The sequence below is a fragment of the Callospermophilus lateralis genome, chromosome X (assembly GCF_048772815.1).
Source record: "Callospermophilus lateralis isolate mCalLat2 chromosome X, mCalLat2.hap1, whole genome shotgun sequence".
Lineage (NCBI taxonomy): Eukaryota > Metazoa > Chordata > Mammalia > Rodentia > Sciuridae > Callospermophilus > Callospermophilus lateralis.
In genome coordinates this window covers 112,154,570-112,166,826 of record NC_135325.1, presented here as the reverse complement: position 1 = coordinate 112,166,826, position 12,257 = coordinate 112,154,570, and the positions used below count along the sequence as shown (strand labels likewise).

Sequence of the window (12,257 nt, the reverse complement as noted above, 5' to 3'; positions counted from 1 at the left end):
CTTTCCCTACCCCAAGGATGCACTCACCCACACTTGTACCTTCCACCAGCACCTCAACGGCTCAGTCGGCTGAATTCAGAGTGCTGAGAGCAAAAAAACCCATTCCTCTGGACATTTGCTATTAAAATCTCTTTCTTCTTTATCTAAGGATTTTAACTTTTAATTTGGGCAAAAATAGCTATTGTGATACAAAACGTGTCTATCAATATGACTGAGTCCTCTTTTTGTGACATTCTCTCAATCATTCATTTATTCAGTTGTTCAATTGTTCACTGCCTGCCATGTGCTAAGCATTAGGAATAAAATGCTGAGCTGGATCCTGTCCCCAAATTGCTCACTGTCTATGGGAGTAAAAGAACAGCAAGCAGGCAATTACCATACCATGTGATGAGTGCTCTTACAAAGGTCAGCAGAGGGGGACTGATAAATCATTGAGGAAGGGCACCTAACCCATAGTAAGAGTTCTGGATGAAGTCCCTGGAAGTGAGCAAGTGTCCTGACACATCACCATTGCAGAGCCAAACTTATAAACGAATTCATTTAATATAGTCCACAAACTTTTATTGAGCACCTACAGCATGCTAGGCCCTGGAGTAGGCACCAGGTAATATAGATTCTGGTCCTGCAATTTTTTTTAAGAGGTGCAGCCAAGGGTGTTTGACATCAGAATCCACACTCTTTTTTAAATATTTTTTAGTTGTAGTTGGATAAAATACCTTTATTCCATTCATTTATTTTTATGTGTTGCTGAGGATCGAACCCAGGGCTCCGTGCATGCTAGGCAAGCGCTCTACCACTGAGCTACAATCCCAGCCCAAGGTCCTGCAATTTTTTAAGCAATGGAGTAAAAGGAAGAGTTCAGCCCAGTCATTGAAAATGAGAATGAGGGTGGGTTGGGGGTGAAATATTGGAGTCCAGATTATGCAAGGCATGCTTTATACAATAGCAGTGAAGAAGCCACAGAAAGCTCTCAACCTGACATGTGATGTGATCAAATGAGTGTTCTAGAAACGTCAGCGTGGTTCTATCAAAGAAAAATATGAGAAGGGGTCAAGAGAGTCAGAGAGACCAGTTAGGAAACTGATGAAAGACCGAGGATCTCAACAAGAAGAATGGCATCTGGTATAAAAAGGATGGAAAAAAATCAAATAATTTTTGAAGATAGCATAACTTGGTGATTGATTGGATCCAGGGATTAGAAAGACATAAATACATCTGTGGGGTGTGGAATCCATGCAGACTCACTGAATATTAGAGAAGAACTTGGAGATTATCCAGTTACATGTTCTTGTTTTATCCATTAAGAAACAGGAGGCCCAGAAGTTCACTGACTTGGATTAAGTTGACCAACCTATTTTGTAGTAAAGCAGACTGTAAGACAAAGATTTCCTAGTTCACAATAAAGTTGTAATAAATTTAGCTTAACATTTAGATTTACATAAAAGTATTAATTATACTTTAAAGTCCCCAAAGCTGAAAACAAATCTCAAAATTATTTGAACTTCTTCCATACTTTCTTCACCTTCTATTTCCACCGCATTTGATCTGAATGTTCCTGCTCTCTCTATTTTTTTTTTTTTCCGTTTAGGCTCTGAAAAGACATGAATAACACAATGTGGCAATATGATGACCTCATAATACTGCAACTAAGAAATATAAATGCTTTATGGAGATAGTTATGTGGATTAAAATTTGAGCAGGATTGCAGCACAGAAATACCACAAGGTGCATAACAATGAGTTAAAAATTATTTGTTTTCGGGCTGGGGATGTGGTTCAAGTGGTAGCACACTCGCCTGGCATGCGTGCGGCCCGGGTTCGATCCTCAGCACCACATACAAACAAAGATGTTGTGTCCACCAAGTGCTAAAAAAAAATAAATGTTAAAAAAATTCTCTCTCCCCCCTCTCTCTTTCTCACTCTTTCTTTAAAAAAAAAAAATGTTTTCATCCCTAGCGTTGTTTCTAACCTGTAAAATGAAGAAAATGTGATTTATTGACTGTCAGGGTAAATAATGTTTAATGGCAGAGAACTCTGAAATGCAACAAATTCCAAAATGTTTGTGGATCAACCATCTCTTTACCAACTATAACACTGTTACATTTCTTTCCTCTGCCCTCAAACACTAAGATCTGGGTTCTAGATCCTTGATGAGTGCCAGATCATTAATGAAGAAGCTTGAATTATAAAGTAACAATAATTTCAGTCTGTGTACCTCTGTCCAATGATAGTTTCAACACTGCTTTCTCAAACACAGCCTAACAGGTTGCTTCACAGGCTCTTTCAAAGTATTCTAATCAATGTACCAGCACTTCAAGATAGCACATACCCACAACCATACTCACAAGGGGACTACAAATCCCATGATACCATGAATGTTCCTCTTCAATTTCAGAAAACATTATTTGGCAATGTAGATACATTTCCCCTGACTTTCTCTGTGCTGGTATCTGGTGCCTAACCCTGAGACCATCAACTCCTTAGCAGACAGTCTAGAACATCCAAATTATGCTATGAAATATGGGCAATAATTGAAAAGAAAAATGTATTTATATATAATGGGATAGTATTTATACAAATATTGAAATATTGAATATATCTGCATATATATCTTCCTCATCCATTGGACCAGTGTTATTCATTGTTTAGGGCAAGGGAGGTAGCCGGATGAGGTAAGGGCAGTGCTTCTGGAACAACTTAGAACAAAGAAGTCATTGCTCAGCTTGGATTTCAAGCTAATATTTTCCAAGTTCATAGCTTAAAAGCTGGGTCAAGTTGAGAAATTCAAGGGTTTCTGAATCTTTTTTAAAAAACCATTATATAGCAAGAGTTAAGCTTGGAGCTCTAAGATTTTATTATTAGACATGATGTAAAAGAACATGAAGATGTATTGTAAGGAGGTTTTGTCTGGGCTAGGGCTATAGCCCAGTGGTAGAATGCTTTCCTGCCATGTGCAAGGCCCTGGGTTTGATCCCTAGCACCAATAAAAAAAATAATAAAGATTTTATTACCCAAGAAGGAGAAAACTTCCTATACCAAGTGGAAGAGTTAATGGAGGAACATATCTCAAGTGGATGAGACTAGAGAGGAGAAGCTTCATCCTTGAGAAGGTCAAATAACAGAACCCTAGCTATATTGAGAGAATCCAGAACATTCTAGGTAGTGACCTACTTTCATAGTTTTGTTTTTTAAAAATATTTCTTTTTTAGAAGTAGTTGGACACAATGCCTTTATTTTATTTATTTTTGGGTGGTGCTGAGACTCGAATTAGACAAGTGCTCTACTACTGAGCCACAACCCTAGCCCCATAGTTATGTTCTAATATAAAAAGTATAGTAATTATATATTGAAAATGTTAAGTGTGGCAGCATCAATTAGAGAAGCATCTATGTAAATGATTCTGAAATAGCACTTCAATTGCCCCCAACTAGTGAATGGCAGCAGAAAAGTGACACTAAGAGAACCAAAGGACTGGGAGAGGTCTGGGTGCGAGATGAGGGCATATGAAGACCTCATGGCCAAATAATCTTTGGACCACTGCAGTGATAATCTAGGGGAAAAGCCACAGCACAGCAGACATTAGCACTGAGTAAATGCTTCATAACTCAGCAGGAGAAGGAATGTTTTTTTTTAAATCATTATATAGCAAGAATTAAGCTTAGAGCTCTAAGATTTTATTCTAGAAACCAATGAGCCCTCTCTGTCCCACTGCCTTCACTACCATACATAGGACTTTCTCTGCATATAAACATAATCACGGGGAAAAGAAAAATTCCCATGATACGTACTTGAGAAAGAGTTCGAACTTGAATAACTACCTAAACCAGAGTTTTACATTTAAAGAAACTGAGTTGTCTTCAGTTTCCCACAACCAATGAGACTGGAGACACCAGAGCCAAATCAAGCAAATTTAAGGTAATGCTAAATGTGACATGAGACACATTTTTTCAGCTATAATTCTGTTATATTGGCTTGTTGAAACAATGATTAATCTTCCCTTTCTGACGAAACTACTACCACCTCTCCAATTGACGCCAGGATCTTCAACAGTCTTGCAAAGAATCTTCAGCATAGAGCAAAGAGTCATGGGGAGAATAAAAACCTGCATTTCCTTATTTCCAGTTGAGAGATCTATCTTTCTTTGCCTCTAACTTTATTATTCAAAACAGGTTCAAATGCAGAGGACCAAATATAAGAAATTATTTGCTTGTCACTAAAACATCAAGGTTTGGTTTCAGTCTTGACCAAATCCACTAACCCTACTCTTCTTTTATAATCAAAATAGATTAGATAACCAGCCAGGTTAAAAAGAGCCAAACCAGTTCGCCTATTGGCTGATGGTAGCTAGCAGTGGAGTTCCCCACTAACTGCTGTGCTGATTGACAGCGGCCTCTGAAACAATAGGAGAAAATGCCAAGCAACTCCCTTTTTGAATCTAACTCAAAACTCCAGAAATGCTTTCATGAGGCCATGGCTGGCTGGTGTCTTCTTTGATGTGATAAAATTTCAGTCATTTTCAGCTGCAGTTGTAATCGCTATGTATGGGAGGGGTTAGGGGCTGACTACCCAGTATTATTTTATTATTCTCTCAATTCAGTAATAATATAATAACTTAGAGACTTAACAGCTCAGCTAAAGAATGGTACATAGTGGCCTATTGAGAGACTTTAGTCTAGTATTTTGCTTTTGACAGGACGTTCTTTCAGACATTTCTTCTGGGGTTTTAAAAAAACCCTATTTGGATTATTTGCATAAGAATATATTTATTGTAATGTGTCTAGCATTTCCATGGTGGAAAATCCAGAAAAAGGAACAGCATATTATCATTACAAACAATGATATTTGGAATTAGAACAGAAAATCCTTGGTCATTTTTCAACCTGCCAACCAAATCAATGCCCAGAAAAAATTGTGTGTGTGTGTGTGTGTGTGTGTGTGTGTGTGTGTACGCACACACATGCACGTGTGAAGTGTACTTATTGCCAAGCTTCTGGGCTGATGAGAGCCTCTTACAAAGATATGGATTTATAATTCCACAACACCAAAGGAAGCATTTTAAATGGCACTAAGTTAGCCAGGGAGCAGTGGTAGGAGGCAAGGGTCATAAACTCCAGTACAAGTGTAAGGAATGTTTCACCTTTGTGTACATTTTTCAACCTTAAAACAGATTTACTCAGGATTTAAGACTTTATTAAGGTCAAAGGATTACATTAAGTTCATAGACACGTTTGTTATATTAATTGAGTCATAAGTTCTGGCCGTCTGCAAACACATTGAAAAACAGGCATCAGCTGGTTCCCATTGCCATTATAGATCAGAAAATCTGCCAGGAAGTCTGTTTGCAGCTCTTAAAAGTTGTTGAACAAAAATGTGTTTTGAACTATCGACAATTACCTGAGAAAACAACTGGATTCTGTAAGTGGATTTGTTTATATTCCCAATACACTCTCCCCACTCTTACCATGGACCTTTCTTGGCCCGAAGCTCCCCACTCCAGGACTTCATAAGCAAACTTTGCTTGAGTTGAGTTTTTATTTAAATAATATACAAAAGAATATGTGCCAAAGGAATAAGTATAAGATATATTTGTGTTATTCTAGATTAATACTATCATTTATGTTGGAAATCCCACTAATCCCTCTACAATCCTTAATTCTTCTCTTTGCACTTAGAGATAATGAATATCCTGAATTTTTTGTTTAGAAGTGTATATTACATATATTTGTATACTTTTCCCCCAGTACTGGAGATCAAACCCAGCGTCTCACACATGTTAGGCAAGTGGTCTACCACAGTTACATCCCCAGCCCTACATATGTATACTTTAGCAACATATTATAGAGTGTTACATGTTTTCAACTCTATAAAATGGAATAATAGTTAATGTATTCTTCTGAAACATTTTTTCTTTATATCATGATCCCAAAATTCATCCATGCTGTGGCATATAACTGGAATTAAACTATTTTCATGGAAATACAGTACTCTACTCCCGTATATACCAAAATATATTTTATACACTCTCTAAATATTCAAGATGTTTAACTTCTTTTATTCAGAATATCTCCTTACATTCTCCTCCTTCTCTTCCTCTCCTCCTTTCCTCCTCCTCCTCCTCTTCCTCTCTGGAGATTAGAACTTTGCTGGGGATTGAACCCAGGGCTCTGCACATGCTAAGCACATGCCCTACCACTGAGCTACAAATGTTTTTGTAGATATCTCATTGTAGAAATGTGCTGAAATTTAGGGCACATTGGAATTTCTTAGGAAAGAAAATACACTTTTTCTACCTTACTAGATAATGGTTTCAATTTACAGCTCCCTTATTAGATTGAGAAACTTTTTATATATTTGCCATTCACATTTACTCTTCTGATAGGTTGAATTTAACTGGTTGTTACATATTATTTTTATATCCAAACACTCTTATTAATCCTAATAATTTATCTATATGCCTTTTGATTTTTCAATGTAGACAAGTGTAATCAATGAAGAACGGTGTTTTGTTTCTTCCTTTGCAATAATCCAATTACTTTATTTCATTTCTTATTTCACAGGCTGTGAATGTCAGTACAATGTTGAGCAGAAGCTGCAATAGCAGACACTCCTGTCTTCCCATTTGCAAATGGAATACTTTTAGTGTTTTGCCATAAATGTGATCTCCTCAGTATTATACAGGCTTGCCCTTGTTATACAGGCTTAGGATGTTCTCGTCCTTTTTTACTAAGGATTTTATCATGAATGGATGTTGAATTTGTCGAATGGTCTTTGTTTATATAGAAATAATTATACTGTGTTTCCTTTAATCTTAAAATGTGGGGAATTACATAATTTGATTTTCTAAGGTCAAACCAATCTTGCATTCTGAAAACAAATCAACTTGGTTATGATGTATTACCCTTTTAGGCATTGCCAGAGTTAGTGTGCTAATACTTTCCTTAGAATTTTTAAACATATATTAATAAAAGTAGCCCATAATTTTATTTTTTAGACTTTAGTAAGATATCAACATTATGCTACTATCATGAAACAGTTTGAGACTGTTCCTTTTTTCCTCTAAAATCTATAATAATCTAAGTAAAATTGGAATCTTTTTAATTGAATGTCTGTTACAGCTTCTAATTTTTTGGATCTGAAACATCTCCCAAAAGGTCATGTGCAGAAGGCTTGGTCCCCAATGTAGCAATGGCTAGAAGTAGGGCTTGTGGGAAATGATTGGGTCACAGGTGCTCTGACCTCATCAGTGGGATAATCCACTGAAAGCTGAATGAACTATTAGGAGGTGGTAGAAACTAGAGGCAGGTGGGGCGTGGCTGGAAGAAGTAGGTCACCAAGGCACATGTGCTTGGGGGTTATATCTTGTTCCTGGCTCCTTCCTTATTCCTCTTTACTTCCTGGCTGCCATGAGCTGAATAACTTTCCTCCACTGTGCTCTTCTGCCATGATGCTCTGTCCCACCTCAGGCCCAGAGCAGTGGAGCCCACCAACCATGGTCTGAAACCATGAGTCAAACAACTTAGAGGAGGAAAGATTTATTTTATGTCAGCTATTTTGTTTACAGTGATGAAAAACTAACACACAGTACAATAGAAATTTGTCCACTTTGTAAATTTCAATTTATTAATTTCAGGATTTTCAATAATTATTCTTTAATTACTTTGTTAATCTCTGAAGCATTTAAAAATATTATACCCTTCTTAAACTTGAGGTTGCTTATTTGTGCCTTCCATCATTATTCTCGAACATTCTTACAAAAGACCTACAAATTTTATTAGTCTCTTTTAAGGCACCAACTATTAGTTTTATTGACTGCCTCTAGTAAAGATTTTTCTGTTTTATTGGTTTCTGCTTTTATTTTTCTTCTTTGATTTATTCCAGTTTTGGGGGATTTGATCTTCCATTCTTTTTCTAATTTCTTAATTTGTTCATTAATATTTAATCTACACTGATAAAAGCATTGTGGATTATATACTTCCCTCTAAGTAGTGTTGTAGTTTATCTCATAAGTTCGCACATGTGTTCTATTAATTACTAGTTAGTGCTACATATTTTATCTTTGGCTTTATTTTTGCCTTTCGACCTGTGAATTAATTATAAAGAATTGTTTCCTAATTTCCAAACACTTGTTTTTCTAGTTACATTTCCATTTTATATCTCTAGGTTAATTTCAGTGTGGTCAAAAAGGTAAAAAATGAGATCGTTTCCCAATTTTAAATTACCCTTTATCCCTATGTACCAGTAATTGAAAACTATTGATTTGATGCATGCAGTTATATCATTTATTCAGAATATCTTCTTACATTCACAAAAAAAAAGGTCTACTACACAGCCCTGGCCTGGGGCTCTGTGATAATTTCAAGCATGTCTTAGATTCTCAAAGCAAGGTTTATAACTATAGGGTCTCTTTGGCAAACATAGACTTGTTTGGCACATATTTACATCTCTAAATGCATATCAATATATCTGTTAATGCAATATATTTGAACACATACTGAATCCTGTGGATATGTACATATCAAAAGTATTTTAAGCTGGGTGTGGTGGTGCATGCCTGTAATCTCAGCAACTTGGGAAGCTAAGCTAAGATAATTGCAAGTTGGAGGCCAGTGCCAGCAACTAAGGCAGGACCCTATCTCAAAAAAATAAAAAAAGGCTAGGGATGTAGCTCAGTGGTAGGACTCCCCTGGGTTCAATCCTACATACCCCCCCCCAAATATTTTTAAATGTTCCATATATGTCTGTCCCTATATGTCAGAATTGCTTTCTTTACATATCAAGTAAAGTAAAAGAGCTTTCTGCAGTATTCCAGAAGAACAGATACATACACCAACAACAAATACTATTTTTGGAGTATAATTTTTTTTAAGGACATGAAGAGGACATTTTTTTTTAATTGTGGTAACAACACATGGTATAAAATTTACCACCTTAACCCTTTTTAAAATTTACAGTTTGGTATTGTTAAGTATACACACATTGTTGCCAAACAGATCTCCAAACTTTTTCATCTTGCAAACATGAAACTCTATGCCCATTAACCACCCCCCTTGTCCCCTCCCCACAACCCCTGGTAACTACCATTTTACTTTTTGTTTCTGTGAATTTGACTGCTTTATGTATATGATATATACATACCATAATTTTGTTTTCAAGACTAACTTATTTAACATAATGTCTCCAAAATTCATCCACGTCAAAACACATGACAGAATTTCCTTCTTTTGTAAGGTTGAATAATATTCTATTGTACATATAAATCACATCTCATTGACCCATTTATTCCTCCATGGTAGGTCTTCTTTTAATTTCTAAGGAACCTTCATACTGTTTGCATCATGTTGCAATAGATAAATGATTTCAGATGATAAGGTAAAGCTTAGAAGTTCACACATGGGGTTTTAGTAGAGTGAATATTTGAGAATCCTAGGAGTAATTTTAGATAGTTCCTTAGAAATGAGTTAAGGTTGACTTTCACTGGCATTAAAACAACCAGTGAAACAGTTTAAAAGAAGCCAACCATTCCCCTCTACAAGTTGCCATAGTGGCATTGTGAAGCCATGGCCTCTGCATGTAAAATAATACTTCATGACTTTATTTCCATAATAATATTATCATTTAGTTAAAACAGTCCTGTAGTGTGTTTTTTTTAAAAATCTCAGTTCTATGTTTAGTTTTCACAGTGATAGCCACTTAACAGTGGTTTAGTTGTTTTGTTGAATAATAACTCTGAATACTGACTATATGACCAGCATAATGCTAAGGGATTTAAGTATATCCTTGTGCAATCCTTTAGAGGCAAGCAGCATCACTAGTCTCATTCTTTTTCAAATAAGGAAACCGACTAAGAAAGATTGAGGACTATATTTCATAGATCCTAAGATACACATTTTACGTCTCCAAAATCATCATGCATCTTATAATCAATGGCATCCAATAATTAGTATGGCCCAGAGGATAGCCTGGCATAGCAGCCATTACCTTTGAGTGTGCATATTTTGTTGTAGTTTTGACTATTGTCACTTCCCTTGTGTTTATATACAAAGTGAGTTTGAAAGATAAGCTTATTGTCATTTTAAATGTTTTCAAGAGTATTCACTCTGAAAAAAAAAAGAGTATTCACTCTGAATTGACATTGAAAGGAAAAGGTATCATGCATACTAGAAGGCACTGAAAACAGTGGTGGGTAGCAATTGGATATTAGTGAAACAAATATGTATCATTGCAGGATTGTGTGCAATTCCTTATTTTCTTGCAAACTGATAATTGATTTCCAGGACCCAAGAAAGAAAGATGTCCACAAAATTGTTGTGTTCTATTTTATAACATATATCCAAAAGAATTTGCAATCAAAGCAACTAAAGGCAGGAGGAATTGTCAAAAGTCTCCTCATAGCCAGACACAGTGTTGCACAACTGTAATCCCAGCAACTCTGGAGGCTGATGCAGGAGGACCACAAGTTCAAAGCCAGCCTCAGCCAACTAGAAAAGCCCTGAGCAAAATAAAAACAAAAAGGCTGGGGACGTGGCTCATTGGTTAAGTGCCCCTGAGTTCATCCTCGGTAACAACAACAACAACAACAACTCCACATAGATATAAGAATTATAAGGCAGGCAAAGAGAGAAGTATTTGGTCAACTCATGGGTTGTGCAGCACTATTGCTAAGGTGTTTCCCTGGAATTGTTTTTCTTTCTTAGTGGTACATAAAGTAATGAAACTGATAACATCTAAGGTTTGATGGCATCAAGTACCTTTCCCAAAGTTAAGTAGAAAAGTGGACACTCACATGCTAGGTCTGTGCATAACCAGCAGGCTTTAAAGGGCTTTGTTTGATTTGGTAATTTTTCTTCTATTCTTTAGCCTATATGTATTTCCTTTAAGCAAAATATTACTTATGTTTCATATCTTTGATAATTTAATGATAATTTGGGAGATAATTGTAGACTCCTTGGAGGCAGTCTCCAAAACTCAGAATCACCAAAATTAAGGAAAACATTAATATAATTAGAATAGCAGCTAATGCTGGCCCTCAAAAAAGCAGGGAATGTGTGTCGTACTCTATCACTTAGAAATATAAAATGGGAACACAAATCTTAGAATCAGGGCCAGGGTCTTTGCTCTGTTGTCATATTTCATAACTCATATTTACCTGATTCCTTCCGTGTTTTCAGAATTTATTGCTTTTAGAAGTTTAAGAAACAAATACTCATGATTACCTCTCTGGAGTAATCATGATTTTAATAGTAATAAATAAGTGTATAGTGCTTGATCACTTATTATGCCCTCTCATTTTGATCTCCTTTGGTCCTCATAGCACTATTGTATAATGATTAAGAATACAGTGCAGGGGCTGGGGCTGCAGCTCAGTGGTACAGTGCTTGCCTAGCATATGTGAGGCACTGGGTTCCATCCTCAGCACCACATAAAAATAAACAAATAAAATAAAAGGCATGCTGTCCATCTAAAACTACAAAAAAAATGTAAACAAAAAAGAATACAGTGCATTTGGGATTCTCACTCCATCATGTGGGTTCAAGTCTCAACTCAACCATGGATTGAGTTATCAACTGGGTGAGTTTGGGAAAAATCACTTCACTTGCATGAGCCTTGTTTTCTCATTTATAAAATTAATAATCTGTGCCTTGAGAGCTGTTACAAGAATGAAATAAGATAATGCATGAAAAGCAATTAAGCATAGTGCCTGCTCTAAAGGCTTAATAAATGTAAGCTGCCATTATTAGTAGCAAAAGAACTCTGTGTATAACTAAACAATTGTACAAGTAAGAAACTAAAGTGTTCGCTTCAGCAGCACATATATTAAAACTGGAATGATATAGGGAAGATTAGCATGGCCCCTGTGCAAAGATGACATGCAAATTTGTGAATTGTTCCATATTTTTTCTGTCTGATATGCAGATGCTAACTCAGAAGAAGGGGGAGCGGAGGGAAGAATAGAAGTACTTTGGATTAGACAAAGAAGAATGAAGGGAAAGGAGAGGGAATGGGAATAGGAAAGATAGTAGGATGAATCCAATGTAACTTTCCTATGTGCATATATGATTACATGACCAATGTAATTATACATCATGTACAACCAAAAGAATGAAAGTTATACTCCAGATAGGTATACTATGTCAAAATACATTCTACTGTCATGTATAACTAATAAGAACAAATCAAAAAATCACTTGGAAAAAAAAGAAACTAAGGTTCAGAGAGATGAAGTCAGTCTTCAAGGTCACACAGCTGGTAAGGATCAGA

The 12,257-nt window shown here is 36.1% G+C and overlaps 1 non-coding gene across 1 annotated transcript; it reads left to right on the top strand.

Annotated features, from left to right (window-relative positions):
* Positions 1–11,789: 11,789 nt before the first annotated feature.
* LOC143639622 (U6 spliceosomal RNA) lies at positions 11,790–11,896 on the top strand. The gene has a single exon (XR_013154765.1). It is a non-coding gene; the product is annotated as a U6 spliceosomal RNA (small nuclear RNA).
* Positions 11,897–12,257: the final 361 nt, after the last annotated feature.